Source organism: Lepus europaeus, chromosome 5, assembly GCF_033115175.1.
Source record: "Lepus europaeus isolate LE1 chromosome 5, mLepTim1.pri, whole genome shotgun sequence".
NCBI classification, from domain to species: domain Eukaryota; kingdom Metazoa; phylum Chordata; class Mammalia; order Lagomorpha; family Leporidae; genus Lepus; species Lepus europaeus.
In genome coordinates, this window is record NC_084831.1 from 145196217 (window position 1) to 145213028 (window position 16812).

The following is a 16812-nucleotide window of genomic DNA, read 5'->3' on the forward strand; positions in this document are numbered from 1 at the left end:
GATGCTGACACTGCAGATGGAGGCTTAGCCCTCCATGCCACAGTGTTGGCCCCTAGGACTCAATGGTAAATGAAACTCCTTAATTAGAAGGAAAATAAAACCACATAGAAATCTAGGCATCCAAAAACATGTACAAAGACCACTAAAAATACTGAGTATAGATGGACATTTTTAGGGATTGAAATCTATTTTAAAGATAAGTTGTTTAAGCGAAAGTAGAAATATTGTATAGAAGATAAAATATATAGAATTTTAAAAACTAACCACTATTATGAAAGCCAGGAAAAGAGAAACAAAAATATAATATTGTAGTATATGAAGTTTAATATAGCATCATGTTCAAACATTGTAAATTCTTTTTTTTTTTTTTTTTTGGCAGGGCCCCAACCCCATGGGGGCTTTATTTTGACACCACTTTGTTTCAATACAAACAGTCCAGAAAGAGTCCTGTCACTCTGGGCAAGTGTGGAGGGAGTGGTCTGTGTTGCTTGGAGCCCAACCTACAACCTGGAGGTGGCGGAGGGGCCCAGACTGCCAGCATGGCAGGGGAGGATGGCACCAAAGATGACACAGTGCATGGCCCGGCTGCCAGAGAGAGGCCTGCGCGCAGCCCTTCAAGCTCTCAGCAGCAGGCAAGGCCAGGTCCCCTGAGCCTGCTTCTCTCCCTCATGTCTTCTGCTTCCTTGGCCGGTGTGAGGCTCACAGCATCCAGAGTCAGGACACAGGCCAGATGGGACCCACTGCGGCCACAGGCCAGGGGAAGGGCCAAACGTCTCAGGAAATGGAGGGCCCATGGCCCACAGCAGATGGTGTGCCAGGCCTCAGAGAGGCCCAGAAAGTTCTCCAAGCAATTACAGTCACAGGGGAGGAGTGGGAAGGAGACATGGGATCATTCAGGCCTGGTCTCAAATGAAACCTTTAGGTACCAGGTGAAGGTCCTAGCCCTTAATAAGGCCCAGGCCAAGGTCCTTCCTCTCCCCTGCCCTCTCCTGATACCCAGAAGAGGCACCGGCAGCAGAGGCAGCAGCAAGCCCAGAACCCCCTCCCTGGGGGACTGTCGGCAGCTCCCCTCTTGCTGGGCCTCTCCCTGGTGCCAGAGGGCAGAGGCCCGAGCCCTCAGACCACCTAGAAGGATCCTGGAGCCAGCAGAAGGTGTACATTTTTCCCTTTCCCTGCGTGGAGAAAGCCTGGGCCTCCCACCCCAAGTGAAATCCCTCCAGTGTGCACGACAAGTGAGCAGCAGCTCTGAAGGCAGGACTGGAAGGACACTGCACAGAGGAGAGGCTGAGGGCACACAGGGGAGGGGCTCAATCCACAGGAGTCCCCCCCAGGGTCCTCCAGGGCCGCCCCCCTGCACAGCACACACTTAGGTAACCAAGCCACCAGCTTCCACAGGAGGCACCCATGCCCTGAGAACCATGGGTTTCTTGCTGCTGTCCCCAGTGATGCCTGAGCCACAGGGCTATCAGTAGGAACCATAGCGATCCTGCAAAGAATTCATCATGCCATTGGCCAGCACAGCCATCTTCCCGCTTAAACTGGGTGATGTCCGCCGAGGGGAGCACATTGCCCAGAGACTGGCTTCCTGTAGGGAACCAGACCGGAGGAACCGTGCCCCTAAGATGGCGCCGACTCCCTGCTTCCGGGTTCTTCCTCATCTCAGGGAGTTCCCGCTCTTGCTCGCTCCTTCCCGCCTTAGATTTCCCGCTCTAGCTCGCTCCTTCCCGCCTTGCCACGAGATTGTCCTATCCCCGCGCTTCTAGCCTATCACCTGATTTGTGACGTGTATTGTGCATATAAACCCTTGCTACGCGGGTGTAAGGGAAGTTCCTGCCCAGAAGAGATCGAAGCTGGATCTCCTGCTTGCCGAGCAATAAAGGAACCCCGTGCAAAGTGTTCGGTCTCTGTCTCTTGCTGGACGAGGACGGCGCCGAGCAGCTGGTGGCCCGTACGGGGAGCTTCCTCTACGTTGCCCGGTAAGTAGAAGGTAAGCGAGGTCAGTCTTACCGTCTGGGCCCCGCGAGTGAGGTATATCTCGTGGTTGGAGGGTGGACGCACCCTAAGATAGCGGACGTGTTTCCCCGCTTTAAACTGAAAGAATAGCAGACTTGTTCCCCCGCTTTAAACTGAAAGAATAGCAGACTTGTTCCCCCGCTTTAAACTGAAAATAAGACAGCGGACGTGTCTTCCCGCTTTAAACTGAAAATGGGAAATTCATCTAGCCATTCAATGTTGCTTAATCCGTTAAAAGCATTATTGCGTAGCAAAGGGATTAAGGTTTCTAAGACCACACTTGTCAGGTTCCTTGGAAGTGTTGATTTCTTTGCGCCGTGGCTCACCCACGAGGGCCAAATAACTCTTGAGTCTTGGGAGAAATTAGGAAAGGATCTCCGGCGCACAGTTAACGATCCCCAGGAACCCGATATCGACCCCGTTGTTCTCCCCTTATGGGAACTACTGCGGGCGTGCCTCCAAGAGGAGAGGTCGGTGGGAGCGGACCGCCCAACTCTTACGGCGGTTCGCGAGGCTCTCGAGGAAGTTCGTTCTCAGAGCTCGAACGGCGCCCGGGACCTCATACAATTTAAGGACACGGGATGCCAGACTTCCTCACTGGCCTCAGGCTCCGAATGTGGCTCCGCCTCCTCTGAGTCTGAGGGGGAAGGGGACGGCGATCCTAAACCCCCGCCTCCTACGTATGCGCAGCTGCGGCAAAAGTTAAAAGATGCCTGTTTACGCCCTCTAGTGCCTACGGCTCCTCCTATCGATGTCGTGCCCGCCCATCAGATTAAAGACGCAGCGCCTCCTACTGGCGGTCATGTAGGCGTGCCTCAGCCCCATCTAACACCCGTGCCGCCATGGCCATTAAACGTCCCAAATGTGCCACCTTTTTCAGGCAGACAGTTTCATCAACAAGCCTGGAAACAGTTGCGAACTGGCGCTCCCGCTGCCCCCGCTCAGGCTTACCCTGTTTTGGCTTTGGGCACGCGAGAGGCCCGGCACGAACCATTGGACATGACAGTATTAAAACAACTTAAGGCTGCGGTCCATGACTATGGACCCACAGCCCCATTCACATTGTCACTCCTTGAATCAGTCGGCCAGTCCATTTTAACACCTAGCGACTGGACCCAATTGGCTCGGGCCTGTTTAAGTCCAGGCGGCTTTCTTTTGTGGCAATCTATAAATACAGAGTGCTGTCATGACCAGGCAGATGAAAATGCTGAGGACGGCCACCCTACGTGGAATGCTGATATGCTTTTAGGGCGTGGACCTTATCAGGCTGACCAGACCCAATTCCCTAGACAAGTATACAGGCAAATTTCCAACTGTGCCCAACGTGCGTGGAGGCAGGCGTCCAATCCAAGTGACTCAGCTAGCCACCTCACCAAGATCGTTCAGGGCACGGCCGAACCCTTCGCTGATTTTGTCGCTCGCATACTTGAGGCTGCGTCGCGTATTTTCCCTTCCGAGGTTGACGTTCAGCCACTGGTCAAACAAATTATTTTTGAGCAGGCTAATAAAGAGTGCAAAAACATTCTTCGACAATATAGACATAAATCTCTGGACTCCTGGTTAAAATATTGCAGAGATACCGGTGGGCCACTTACTAATGCGGGCCTAGCTGCAATGCTGGCAAAAGTCAAAGAAAACAGTCCAAAATCTAAATCGACCCGACCCCCCATATCTTCAGGACTTTGCTTCCAATGTCATCAACCGGGTCACAGAAAACGCGATTGCCCCAATCTCAGCCATGGGTATTCCACGGCACAGCCTTCAGGCATAGAGCCTTGTCGCCGTTGCCGCAAGGGCCCTCATAGGGCAGAGGTATGCCGTTCTGCTTTCGATATCGATGGCAACCCACTTACAGGTAGCGCCCAGGGGCCAAAAAACGGCCAGAGGGGGCTCCCCAACCCAGCGAGGAGCCCCCAAAATCAAATCTACTCTCAGGTTCCACCTCCCGTGTCTGCGCTACACCCAGTGCACCCTCAGCCCGTGCCACTCACGGGTCCGCAGGCCTGGACCTCCGCGCCACCTCCCCTCTCCTCTTAACTCCGGAGATGGGGGTACAATTAGTGGAGAGCGACTGCTCCGGTCCTCTGCCCCCGGATTCGGTTGGATTAGTGTTGGGTCGGTCCTCCGCCGCCCTCCGAGGGCTAGCTGTGATCCCCGGGGTAGTTGACTCTGATTTCACTGGTAAAGTAAAGATCATGGTTCAGGCCCCTCAGGGACCTTTAGTAATCAATCCTGGAGACCGTATCGCACAAATGTTATTACTGCCCAGTCTTCACTCTTTAATCCCAGCTAAAAACCACGTTCGCGGCGCTGGTAACTTTGGGTCCTCTGGCATTAATTTTACCGGCTTACATATGCTTTTAAATGAACGTCCCACTTTAGTGTTGCAGATTAATGGCAAGGACATTAAGGGACTTTTAGACACAGGAGCCGACAAATCCATTATAGCAACAAAGGACTGGCCTAGTACATGGCCTACAAATGTGGCGGAACAAACCTTGCAAGGACTTGGTTTTGCTCATTTCCCAAAAATCAGTGCAGCCTTGTTGTCATGGCAGGATAGCGAGGGTCATAGAGGACAGTTTTCTCCATTCATTTTACCTCTACCCATTTCCCTTTGGGGGAGAGACGTCCTGGCAGAAATGGATGTTGCTTTGGTCACCACTTCCCCTGCAGTACGATCTATGCTACAAAATATGGGTTACGTCCCAGGCAAGGGACTCGGTGTCCAGCTCCAGGGCCACCCTTCCCCCATTGAGCCAAAACAAAGACCAAGTAAAGTTGGCCTGGGTTTTTCCTAGGGGTCACTGTTTCGCCTCCTAAACCAGTGGAGCCTTTACCCATCTCGTGGCTAACGGACGTACCCGTCTGGGTTCCACAGTGGCCCCTATCTCAGGAGAAACTGGAGGCAGTCAACACTCTGGTCTTGGAGCAGGTCAACGCTGGTCATTTGATCCCATCCACCTCTCCATGGAATACGCCTATTTTTGCCATCCGCAAAAAATTAGGTCAATGGAGACTCTTACATGATCTTAGGGCAGTCAACGCACAGATGCAGCCTATGGGCCCTGTGCAACGTGGTCTTCCTCTGCTTTCGGCACTTCCCAACCAATGGCCTGTTATTGTAATAGATCTTAAGGATTGTTTCTTTTCCATTCCATTGGACAAAAAGGATACCCCACGTTTTGCTTTTACTGTCCCCACCCAGAACCAGGAACAACCGGACAAGCGTTGGGAGTGGACAGTCTTGCCTCAGGGTATGACTAATAGCCCCACCATGTGTCAAGTCTATGTAGCCCAAGTACTAAAACCTCTTAGAGACCGATATTCCGACTGCAGGTGCCTACATTATATGGACGACCTACTGTGTGCAGCCCCCACAGCAGAGAGGCTCCTGGCCTTATACAGTACACTCCAACAAGTGCTGGAAGGGGCAGGGCTGCATATTGCACCTAATAAGGTGCAATTGTCGTCTGTAGTTTCTTATCTTGGGGCTATAGTCGCCCCTACTCAAATTAGACCTCAAAAAATTCAAATAAAAATCAATGCTATCTCCACTCTAAATGACTTACAAAAACTTTTAGGGGATATCAATTGGATTAGGCCCTACCTTAACATTCCTAATGCTGCATTGCAGCCCCTCTTTAATATACTTAAAGGAGACCCGGATCTTGCTTCCCCCCGAACCTTCACCTCTGAGGCCAAACAAGCACTGTCAATTGTCAACGATGCCCTTAGTAAAGCTGCCCTAAAACGTTGGGACCCTGCGGGAGACCTTACTCTTTGGGTCCTCGACACCCTTAAACAGCCCACCGCGGTCCTATGGCAGGATGGGCCTCTCCTCTGGATCCATCCCTCAATGTCATCTACTAGATCTATTAGTTACTATCCCGTGGCAGTGGCGGAGATAACTCTCCTAGCCATTCAGAGGGCTATCCAACATTTTGGACGCGAACCATCCACCATTGTTGTCCCCTATTCCATGGAACAGGTACGTGTGCTAATCGCTTGTACTGATGCTTGGGCGGTTTTAGTCTGCTCCACTTCCGCAACTATTACAAACAGAACACCCTCTGATCCTTTGCTAACCTTTGTTCAGTCTCACCCAGTTATTTTTCCAAAGTCCACATCCCAAAAGCCCTTACAGGGAGCCCCAGTAGTGTATACCGACGGTTCTAAAACAGGAGTCGGTGCATATGTTGTTTCAGGATCTGTGCCAAAAACATTCCAATTCGCTACTAACTCCCCCCAGGTAACTGAACTTCTTATAGTTAACCAAGTCTTCTCTGATTTCCCCGGACCTGTCAATATTGTGTCTGATTCACGCTATGTGGTTAATTCTGTGTCTATCCTTGAGGCCGCAGGACTAGTCAATTCTTCATCCTCCGTAGCGACAGTTTTCCTCACCCTGCAAAAATCTATTTGGAATCGGTCTGCTCCTTTCTTTATTACTCATATTAGAGCTCATTCTTCCTTACCTGGACCCATGACCACAGGCAATGCTATAGCTGATCAAGCCACACGCCCCATTTGGATACTCCAATTTTCTTCCCCAGAAGAGCAGGCTATCCAGTTTCATTCAGAGTTCCATGTAAACGCAAAAACCCTTGCCGCCAAATTCGGTCTTTCTCGTGCTGCCGCTCGCGATATTGTTCGCCATTGTGCCGCATGCCCTACTTTAACCCCTGTGCCTTCGGTGGGGGTTAATCCCCGAGGATTACTACCAGGACATATCTGGCAGATGGATGTCACCCACATATCCGAGTTTGGGACCTTAAAGTATGTTCATGTGTCAGTTGACACCTGTTCCCAAGTAATTTTTGCTTCTCTGGAGACGGGTGAGCGTACCACCCATGTCATTAATCACTGCCTTGCTGCATGGGCAGCCTGGGGCAAACCAAAAACTTTAAAAACAGATAATGGTCCTGCATACACAAGTAAATCATTCCAAGATTTCTGCACCCGTATGCAGGTACAACATAAAACTGGAATCCCTTATAACCCTCAGGGACAGGCCATAATTGAAAGGGCTCATCGAACCCTCAAGGCTTTTCTCTTAAAACAAAAGGAGGGAATTGCCACGGGCAAAACCCCTCGAATGCGCCTCTCCCTTGCACTGTTTACTATAAACTTTTTGAATTTGACAGATCATTCTATGTCCCCCGCTGAGAGACACATGTTAAAGGAGCCATCTTCACGAGGCTATGTCCGTTGGAAAGATGTCCTCACGGGAAAGTGGTACGGCCCGGATCCGGTATTATGCTGGAACCGAGGCGCGGTCTGTGTCTTCCCACAGGAATCTGGAAGAGAACCTCTCTGGATACCGGAAAGATTGGTCAGAAAAACAGCCCCGCCGCCACAAGATACACCTCTATCACCTACGGACGACATCTCCCCCGAGATAACCGAGATTACCACGCTCTCACAGGACGACAAATTGCAACAAAACAACGAGACGTGAGATGCACCCCTTCCGCTTCTTCATACTGGCAGCGGCTTTGCTCCCTGGCTCTTATGCGGGCTTTAACTCCAACCCCACTGCTTTACTGCAGAACGTAGGCAACCCTTGCGACTGCAAGGGGGGGACCAGCAACACCGTACTGCAGCGTACTCACATCGCCACAGCTGATTGTGGGGACAAAACTGCATATCTGCCCCTCCAGGGGATCCCCGGCCTACCACGCGGCTACATATGTGTGCCCAAACCCCGCGTTTCTGATCCCCATAGCAAAAACCACTCCTGTCCTTGCTTGACCTTTCAAGAATCCATGCACAGCTCTTGCGATTCCTCATACTTCCAATGCACTTCTGGCGGTCAGTCGTACTATGCCACCCAGTTACAAAGTACTCGCAGGTCCTCTAGTCCTGACCATTTGCCACAGGTAGTCCATTCATCCCCCTACCTCTCAGCCCCCTGTGTTGGTACGCCTGGACAGTGGGCGTGCTGGCGCACTACGGCACCCGTGCATATCTCTGATGGCGGAGGCCCACAGGACCAGCTCCGCCACCAACAGCTAACAAAGCGTTGGAAAACCCTCTTTTCTCCTTCTCCTTTGCTGTATCACCCCTTGGTCAGGCCTCGACCTCATTCTGTGGCCCTTGATCCACAAACTCAGGATATTCTTGAGGCTACTCACAGGGCATTAAATCTAACCGCCCCCAGCTTGGCTCAGGATTGTTGGTTGTGCTTGGCCCTAGGGACACCTTACCCGCTAGCGATTCCTGTCTTAAATTCTTCCCTTCTTAATCTTACCACTGACAATTGTTCTGCCACTCCTCCTTTCCCTGTACAAGTATCTTCTCCTCTGAATGCCTCCTGCATTACTACCAATTTGAACTCTACAGACGCTGTTCCAGTAGGAATTTCCCTGTCACTATGCAACTACGAAGTACTAACCGTCAGTCCGTCTCAAAGATGTGCTCCCCCTGGCCACGTGCTGGTTTGCGGATCTCATGCCTACTCCGCGCTTCCCTTTAATTGGACTGGGATCTGTGCTCTTGCCATCATTCTCCCAGACATAGAGATCATTCCGGGAGACCAGCCGATCCCCATACCCGCCTTGGATACCTGGCCTGTTCGTACAAAGCAAGCGGTCCACATGGTACCCTTGTTAGTAGGCCTTGGCATCGCTACCGCCGTGGGTACTGGTACGGCGGGATTAGGAGTTTCCTTGGATAAGTATACCAAACTTGCACATCAAATGATTAGTGACATGGAAGCCGTAGGTCAGTCCCTCCAGGAAATTCAAGATCAAATAGACTCCCTCGCAGAAGTGGTCCTGCAAAATAGGCGTGGCCTGGATCTTTTAACCGTGGAGAAGGGAGGTGTCTGTCTTGCTTTACAGGAACGCTGCTGTTTCTACACCAACAAGTCTGGAGTGGTCCAAGATCGAGTAAAAAAAAAAAAAAAAAAAAAAAAAAAAAAAATTACAAGAATCCCTACAAAAAAGACGCAAAGAACTATATAAAAACCCGCTCTGGAGCGCCTGGAACGGATTCCTTCCTTACCTTCTCCCTTTCCTGGGACCGTTAATATCTCTGTTCCTATTGTTGTCCATAGGTCCCTGTGTACTTCGCTGGGTGAGCTCCTTCATCAACAACAAGTTGGAGAGCGTCAGACATCAGTTCCGCGCGGCAGCGTATGCTGCTCTCCATCACCGTGATCCGGATGCATATGCCATGCTGGCTCGCATGACTTATGACCGGGTCCATACCAGCGATTAAAACCCTCGTCCCCCCATCCCTACTCACGCCTCACATATGGACAATGCCTCCATCAGGCACACACCTTCCTCGAGTTGTCTTGTTCCCCCTCTCATTCATTGGGCTGTATCACCCATCCCTGACGGGGAGCGAAAACTGGGTATGCGAGACCAAAGGTACTGCAGCAGGAGTCCACCCGGGGGTTCCGGGGGTCCTGGGAGAGCATATGCATATGCATACAGGTTCAATTCCCAGCCTGCCCCAGCAAAAGGGAATAAAAACTGATCCCTAACGGAGACATCAGGGGTTGTGGCCAGGCCCTTGAAGTTCCGTAACTAACGGATCACAAGCACGCTGGGTATGCACCTCTACTCTCTGCCTAGTAAATATTCTCCCGGCCCTCATGAGCCAGGGCCGTCGGGGATGTGATTTGTGCAAAAACAAAAGGAGGGAGATGTAGGGAACCAGACCGGAGGAACCGTGCCCCTAAGATGGCGCCGACTCCCTGCTTCCGGGTTCTTCCTCATCTCAGGGAGTTCCCGCTCTTGCTCGCTCCTTCCCGCCTTAGATTTCCCGCTCTAGCTCGCTCCTTCCCGCCTTGCCACGAGATTGTCCTATCCCCGCGCTTCTAGCCTATCACCTGATTTGTGACGTGTATTGTGCATATAAACCCTTGCTACGCGGGTGTAAGGGAAGTTCCTGCCCAGAAGAGATCGAAGCTGGATCTCCTGCTTGCCGAGCAATAAAGGAACCCCGTGCAAAGTGTTCGGTCTCTGTCTCTTGCTGGACGAGGACGGCGCCGAGCAGCTTCCTGCTCCATGGGCTCCATCCACGTCCCCAAAGAGGTCTGAAGAGCTGATGGCGCTGCTGCCCACAAGTTGCTGTGGCTGAGACCTGGCTTCATACTCAACGTCCACCTCCCACCCAAAGAACATGTCAGATGAGATGGCTTTTCAACCTGCAAACTTCTGGCGTGCTTCGCTGGACTTGAGGCCTGAGCTCCGGCTCTCCACGTCCCTCCAGTTTGTGGCTCTTTCTGAAATGGGCCAGATGCTCAAGATGGTCACTTGTGACTCCTTCTCCTCTACCCTGTCCATGCCCCAGGTGGTATCCGTATCCCAGAGGGAACCAAAACTTTTCCCCAGGAAAAGGGGGTGTCCTTGTACTTTGGGGGTCCAGAGGTGAATGTCTCAATGTCGTCAAACGGGTCCAGTTGCGAGCAGGAGGACTTGGCGGTCACTGGGGTCTCCTGCTCGATCACCTGCATCTCGGACAGCACCGAGTGGGACACGGAGCTCTGGCTCACCAAGCCCATGCCAGCCAATCTGCCCGCTCTCGCTTCTTCCCCTCCAGATTCCGGAGCTGCTTCTCCTCCTCCTTCCGATCAAGGTGGAGCTCCTGGTAGGCCAGACGCATGGAGATGACCATGGACTCCTCCGCCTGCTTCTTAGCATCCACCGTCTGCTGCTCACGGAGCATCTCTGCCACCTGGGCCTGCCGCTCGATCTTGCTGAAGCTCCACCGCTCACCTTCTGGGCGCCCAGGCCTTTCTTAGCTGCTGCTGGCTTCTTCTTGCCAATGATGGAGCTTTTCAGTTCCAGAGGTGCCTTGGGCGAGGTGCCAAGCAGGTCGGTGTTGGGGCCGTGCTCCGGCTGGGCCAGGCCACTGCTCTCTGCGGATGGGGCTGGCTCCTGGATCCCTGCAGGCTCAGTGGCTGGCACATCCCAGGCAGGGGGCTGAGTGTGCTCTGTGAAGAAATCCGAGTCCTTCTTCTCTGGGGAGTGGCTAGGAGCACTGCTCACGCTGTCTATGCAGAGGTCAGTGCCATGCCGGGCCAGGGCCACACTCCCCAGCTGCTGGATCTTCTCCCAGTACATCTGGGCTGCTCGGCTGTTGTATTTGCTGTGGGCATCCCTGGCTGTGCAGCCGTGCGGGCGGACAAAGGCTGTCTCATACACCTCAGCTGGAACCAGCTCCAGTTGGAGTCCAGCTCTGTGGACCTGATGAAGCTGAGATGGACGCCCAGGGAGCGCTGGACCCGCAGCAGTCAATGCACAAGAAAACACCATACGTGATGCTGGCCCAGCTCGGATTCTCGGCGCTGCAGTCGAAACAGGTCTTGTTGGTGGGAATTGCGTGAAGCCTCTGAGTCTGGATTTCTGTCTTGCTCAGTTCTGCCGCCATTTTCTGTCCTGTAAATTATCTTTACATATTATATTTCCTAAAGCAACTACTAACACAAGCAAAAGATTATGTCCAATAAACCAATATATAAAATAAATTAGAATCCCAGAGCATGCTTAGCTAATTTAAACAAGGTGAAAAAGAGGTAAAGTGAAATGTATAAGAGTAGATAAATAGAAAGAAAAAAAGAACAAATTAAAAAACTTAATGTAGCCAGCGCCGCGGCTCACTAGGCTAATCCTCCGCCTTGCGGCGCCGGCACATCGGGTTCTAGTCCTGGTCGGGGAGCCGGATTCTGTCCCAATTGCCCCTCTTCCAGGCCAGCTCTCTGCTGTGGCCCGGGAGTGCAGTGGAGGATGGCCCAAGTGCTTGGGCCCTGCACCCACATGGGAGACCAGGATAAGCACCTGGCTCCTGCCATCAGATCAGTGCAGTGCGCCGGCCACAGTGCGCCAGCCACGGTGGCCATTGGAGGGTGAACCAACGGCAAAAGGAAGACCTTTCTCTCAGTCTCTCTCTCTCACTGTCCCTCTCTCTCACTGTCCACTCTGCCTGTCAAAAAAAAAATAAATAATAAAATAAAATAAAAAACTTAATGTATTCAATAAACACTCCAAATATAAATGACCTAAATGTCTATGTGAAATAAACAAACTGACATTGTATTAAAAAAGAAAGTAACACACAACTATAGCCTGCCAATCAATACATTCACATTAAATATAAAGATACAAAGGGTAAATGTAGTGAAAAAAACGTATCATTACAACAGTTTTTATTAAAAATTATGGGCAATGATAGATCAATATAAGATAACAAAAAATTCAGGGCAAGAATATTAACAAAGATAAACTTAGACAATACACATGAATAAATAGGTCTATTAACAAAGAATTCTAATGGTTGAAAATGTATCTAATAAAAGCTTAAAATACATGAAGCAAAAGTATAGTATATACAAATTAAAATATTTAATTATAAATGAGATTTCAATAACCTTCAATAATGCATAGAAGAAACAGGTGGAAGATCAGTAACTATACTTTATCAATCTTATAATCTATCCATTGTAAAAGTATTAGATACATTGTATTTTAACTAATTCTTTTTTTAAGATTTTATTTTTATTTATTTGAAAGGCAGAGTTGCAGAGAGAGAGAGAGATTCCATCCACTGGTCTGCTCACATAATGGCCACAACAGCTGGGTTGGGCCAGCTCAAAGGCAGCAGCCAGGAGCCAGAAGCTTCTTCCAGGTCTCCCACATGGTGCAGGGGTCCAAGCACTTGGACTCTACTGCTGCTTTCCCAGGTGCATTAGCAGGGATTTGAATGGGAAGTCGAGCAGTCAAGATTTGAGCTGATGCCCATGTGGCTTAATCTGCTTTGCCACAGAAACAGCCCCAAGTTTGACTATTTCTTAGAAAATGAACCTAATCAATATTTTCCACTCAGCTGAGATGAATCCATTAAAATGCTTGATACAAATGACATTTTGGTTTTCCACTGAGTACCTTATTATATTTTTAAATACAAAAGTTTGATTAGCATGTAGTGCTTGTATACCTTCATAAGTCCATTCCAAAGCCAGAAGTCCAGACCTCCATAAGATCTTCTCTGAGGGTGGCAGGGGCCCAAACTCTTGTGCCATTTTTCACCATTTCCCAGGCACCTTAGCAAGGAGCTGGATCAGAAGTGCGGCAGTCGGCACTCAAACTGACACTCACACAGGATGCTGGCCTCACAGGTGGCACTAGGACCTGCTATGATGCCAGCATCACAATAGCAGCGTAACTCGCTCCAGCATAACGCCAGTCTGAACTCCTTCGCTAGTCGCTATTTATCTGAAGAAAATGAAACATTTGGCCATAAAAAGATTTTACACAACTGTTTATGTCATATTTGTTTCTAAAACTGAAGTAGATAAAATATCCATCAATAGGTGAATAGATAAATAAATTTTGTAAAATCAATTCAATTGAAGTAATAAAAAGTATTTCACTATTATTTGAAAGATTTATTTATGCATTTGAAAGGTAGAGCTACAGAGAGAGGAGAGGTAGAGACCTTGCATCTGCTGCTTTACTCTCCAAATGTTTGCAATGGCTAGGGCTATGCCAGGCAGAAGCCAGGAGCCAAGTGCTCCTTCCAGGCCTCCCATGTGGGTGCAGAGGCTCAAGCACTTGGGCCATTTTCTGTTGCATTTCGAGGCCATCAGCAGGGAGCTGGATCAGAAGTGGAGTACCTGGGACTCAAACTGGTACTCATATGAAATGCCAGCCCTGAAAGCCATCACTTAACCTACTATGTCACAGTGCCAGCCCCAAAAAGTAAAATACTATTGATGCATGAGAAAACATGATTCTATCTCAAAATAATTACAAAGAATGTAAAATAATTAAGTAAGGGGGAAATTGAGAGACAGAAAGTGATTAATTCCTGTATGGTACTATTTATCTGAAATTCCATAGAATGAAAATTAATAGTGACAATAAACTGGTGATTTTTTGAGGAATGTAAAGTTTGAGGTAGTATGAGGAAAAGCAGAAAAGTTGGATTGAGAAGAAAAGACATAGGGCCGACACTGTGGCGTAGTGGGTAAAGTTGCTGCCTGCAGTGCCAGCATCCCATATGGGCACCAGTTCGAGTCCTGGATGCTCCACTTCCAACCCGGCTCTCTGCTATGGCCTAGGAAAGCAGTGGAAGATGGCCAGGACCTTGAGCCCCTGCACCCATGTGGGAGACCCGGAGGAGGCTCCTGGCTCCTGGCTTCAGATCTGCACATCTCTGGCCTTTGTGGCCAATTGGGGAGTGACCCAGCAGATGGAAGACCTCTCACTCTCTCTGCCTCTCCTTCTCTGTGTAACTCTGACTCTCAAGTAAACAAATAAATCTTTAAAAAAGAAGAAGAAAAGATGCAAATTTTGGTGTGTTTAATATTATCTTGATGAATTAATGGATGTCTAAGGTGTAAAAATGTGCAAAATCACATATTTCATATTTTATATGATGCTGTTTACTGTATGTCAACTATGACTCAGAGCTATACAAGTAAAATTTTAGAAAAAATAATTTCAGTATGTAATTTATTGTTTAAATATATTTAAATATAATTATTTTAAAATGTTAACTAAAATGTATTGCTTCTTTTTCCTTGTAATATACAAGTATATTAGTGACATCTACCTAGTATACATCACAGAGTTTCTGACAAGCAAAGCAAATAACAAAAAAAGTTGTGTGTGTCAGATTAGCATTTATGTTGGCAGTTGTTTGAATTTTAGCATGTTTGCTTTGCTGTTAATTCTTGACTGAAACATATTTGCATAACATTTACTTAAAAATAACCTAAATGCCTGAAATGGTATACTAATCATTGTAGTTAAGTGTTTACCTGTATAATTCAGCTTTGTTATTCTGACACTACTGCATAAACTTGTATAGTTGCATAAAACATCAGTATTACAGAGGTCTATGCACAATTGTTAATGAATTCATACTGTGTGCCTGTCACTAATGTAAATGTGAAGTTTATCTTATCTAGATGTGTTGCTAAGGTCTTTAGCAGATAGTAGTTAACCATGAACTCAACACTATTATAGACTGCCCTACTCAAATTTCTTTCAAGCAAAATAATATTCTGCTTATAATGAATACTGTGAATCTGGAGAGTCTGGACAGTTTACCTCTAGTTCTTTTTTTTTAATTTTCTTTTCTTTATAAAAGCAATTTAGCAGTTTACCCCTAGTTGTTAAGGACTAATGACATGTAGTCCAATTGCAAGTTGTATTCAAATGAATGAAAATGGGAATTCAGGTGAGTAACAATACAGGATTGATGTGAAATACTTTTCTCTTTTAAAAGGTTACCAAACTTCAGAACAACATTAATTAGGTGTTGAATTTGCAATTAAAGATACTATCACTTTTACACCCATCAGATGTGTGTGTGCACAGGCATAATCAATCAAACACTGATTGCTTTTCAAGAAAAAGTCATTTCCATTCCCATCTCATTGAGTTCTCCAAGATAAATTTATACACAACACGCACACACATCCACACACACACTTACACTCATGGATGCATACATGATTTTGACACTTAAACTTTTGGAAGTACACTATTGTCTGAATCATTTTGCCTTTACTGGAAAAAAAATATGGCTAAGTATCATAATTACCTTACCAGTTGTATGTAATTTGCAGATTTCTGAGCTCTATCTTGATGAAATAGTGTTTCCTTTTTATTTAAATTGTAAGTTTACTATTTAAACAATAGAGAAAAAATGTCAGTTCCATGGAACTATGGCTACCTTTCATAATATTCAAAGCACATTATTATAGCAAAATAGCTGAAGTAGGATACTTATATTTTCCCTTTCTTTAATTCTTTCTTTATAAACTGGAATTAATGTGGCTCATGGCTCTGGAAGGGTAAGGCTTATGGGAGTTATCCTGTGATGGCCTTTTTAATGACAGGGTCCCAAAACAGTGTAGAGCATCATATAACAAGAGACTGAGAGCACAGATATCCATGTCTTTGTGTTTGTGAATTTTTGTAACTCCATTTGAGTTTTATCTTGGGGACTCTTCCCAATGGACCTAATCTAAACCTTGTTTCCCAAAGATGTCACCTTTCAATATTACAATTGAGTGGTGTTTGCATCCTATTAATACTCACAATGAATATTCAACTCAGACATCAACCTATAGTAAGTCATAACATTTCATGCCTGGCTGCCAAAACCCATGACTTTCTCAGTATGCAAACTACAATAATTCCTTCTCCAATAATTCCAAAGCCCTAATTCCAGCGTTAATGTAATTATTTTATTTTTTAAAAAATAATTTGATATTCAAAAGATGGAGTGGGAGAAGGAGACAGAGATAAGGAGGGAGGCACCTATACTCACTGTTAAATTTCCAAATGACTGGAATGCCCACAGCTAGGCCAGGCTTCAGCCAGAAGCTGAGAATTCCATCTAGGTCTCCTACATGGGTGGCAAAAATACAACTACTTCAATCATGACCTGCTTCTCCCAGGGCGGGCATTAGCAGGAAATTTAAGTAGGAGAAGATCCAGGACTCAAATCCAAGCACTCTGATATGGAATCAAATCCAATCAATTGGATATGGAATCAAATCCAAGCATTCCCATCTGGTGGCTTAACTGATAGGCCAAATGTCCAAAGGCCAGCACTAACTCAAAAGGTTAAAATGCAAAGACTCTTCTGAGTCATAAGGCAAAATCCTTTGCTCTGTATTCCTATAATATAAGAAGAAATTATCTACATCCAATAATGAAACAAGCAGAAGGTACACATCTTGTTTGTCTAGGGCTTAGGGCCCAGGACAAGCAAATCCAGATTTCAACAGATCATGGAGCAACTTGGAGTCATTTGTGAGTTTATATG

General features: G+C 47.6%; 1 pseudogene; it reads right to left on the reverse strand.

Moving 5' to 3' along the window:
* Window positions 1-1465: 1465 nt before the first annotated feature.
* Window positions 1466-11400, reverse strand: LOC133761157 (ADP-ribosylation factor GTPase-activating protein 2-like; annotated as a pseudogene).
* Window positions 11401-16812: the final 5412 nt, after the last annotated feature.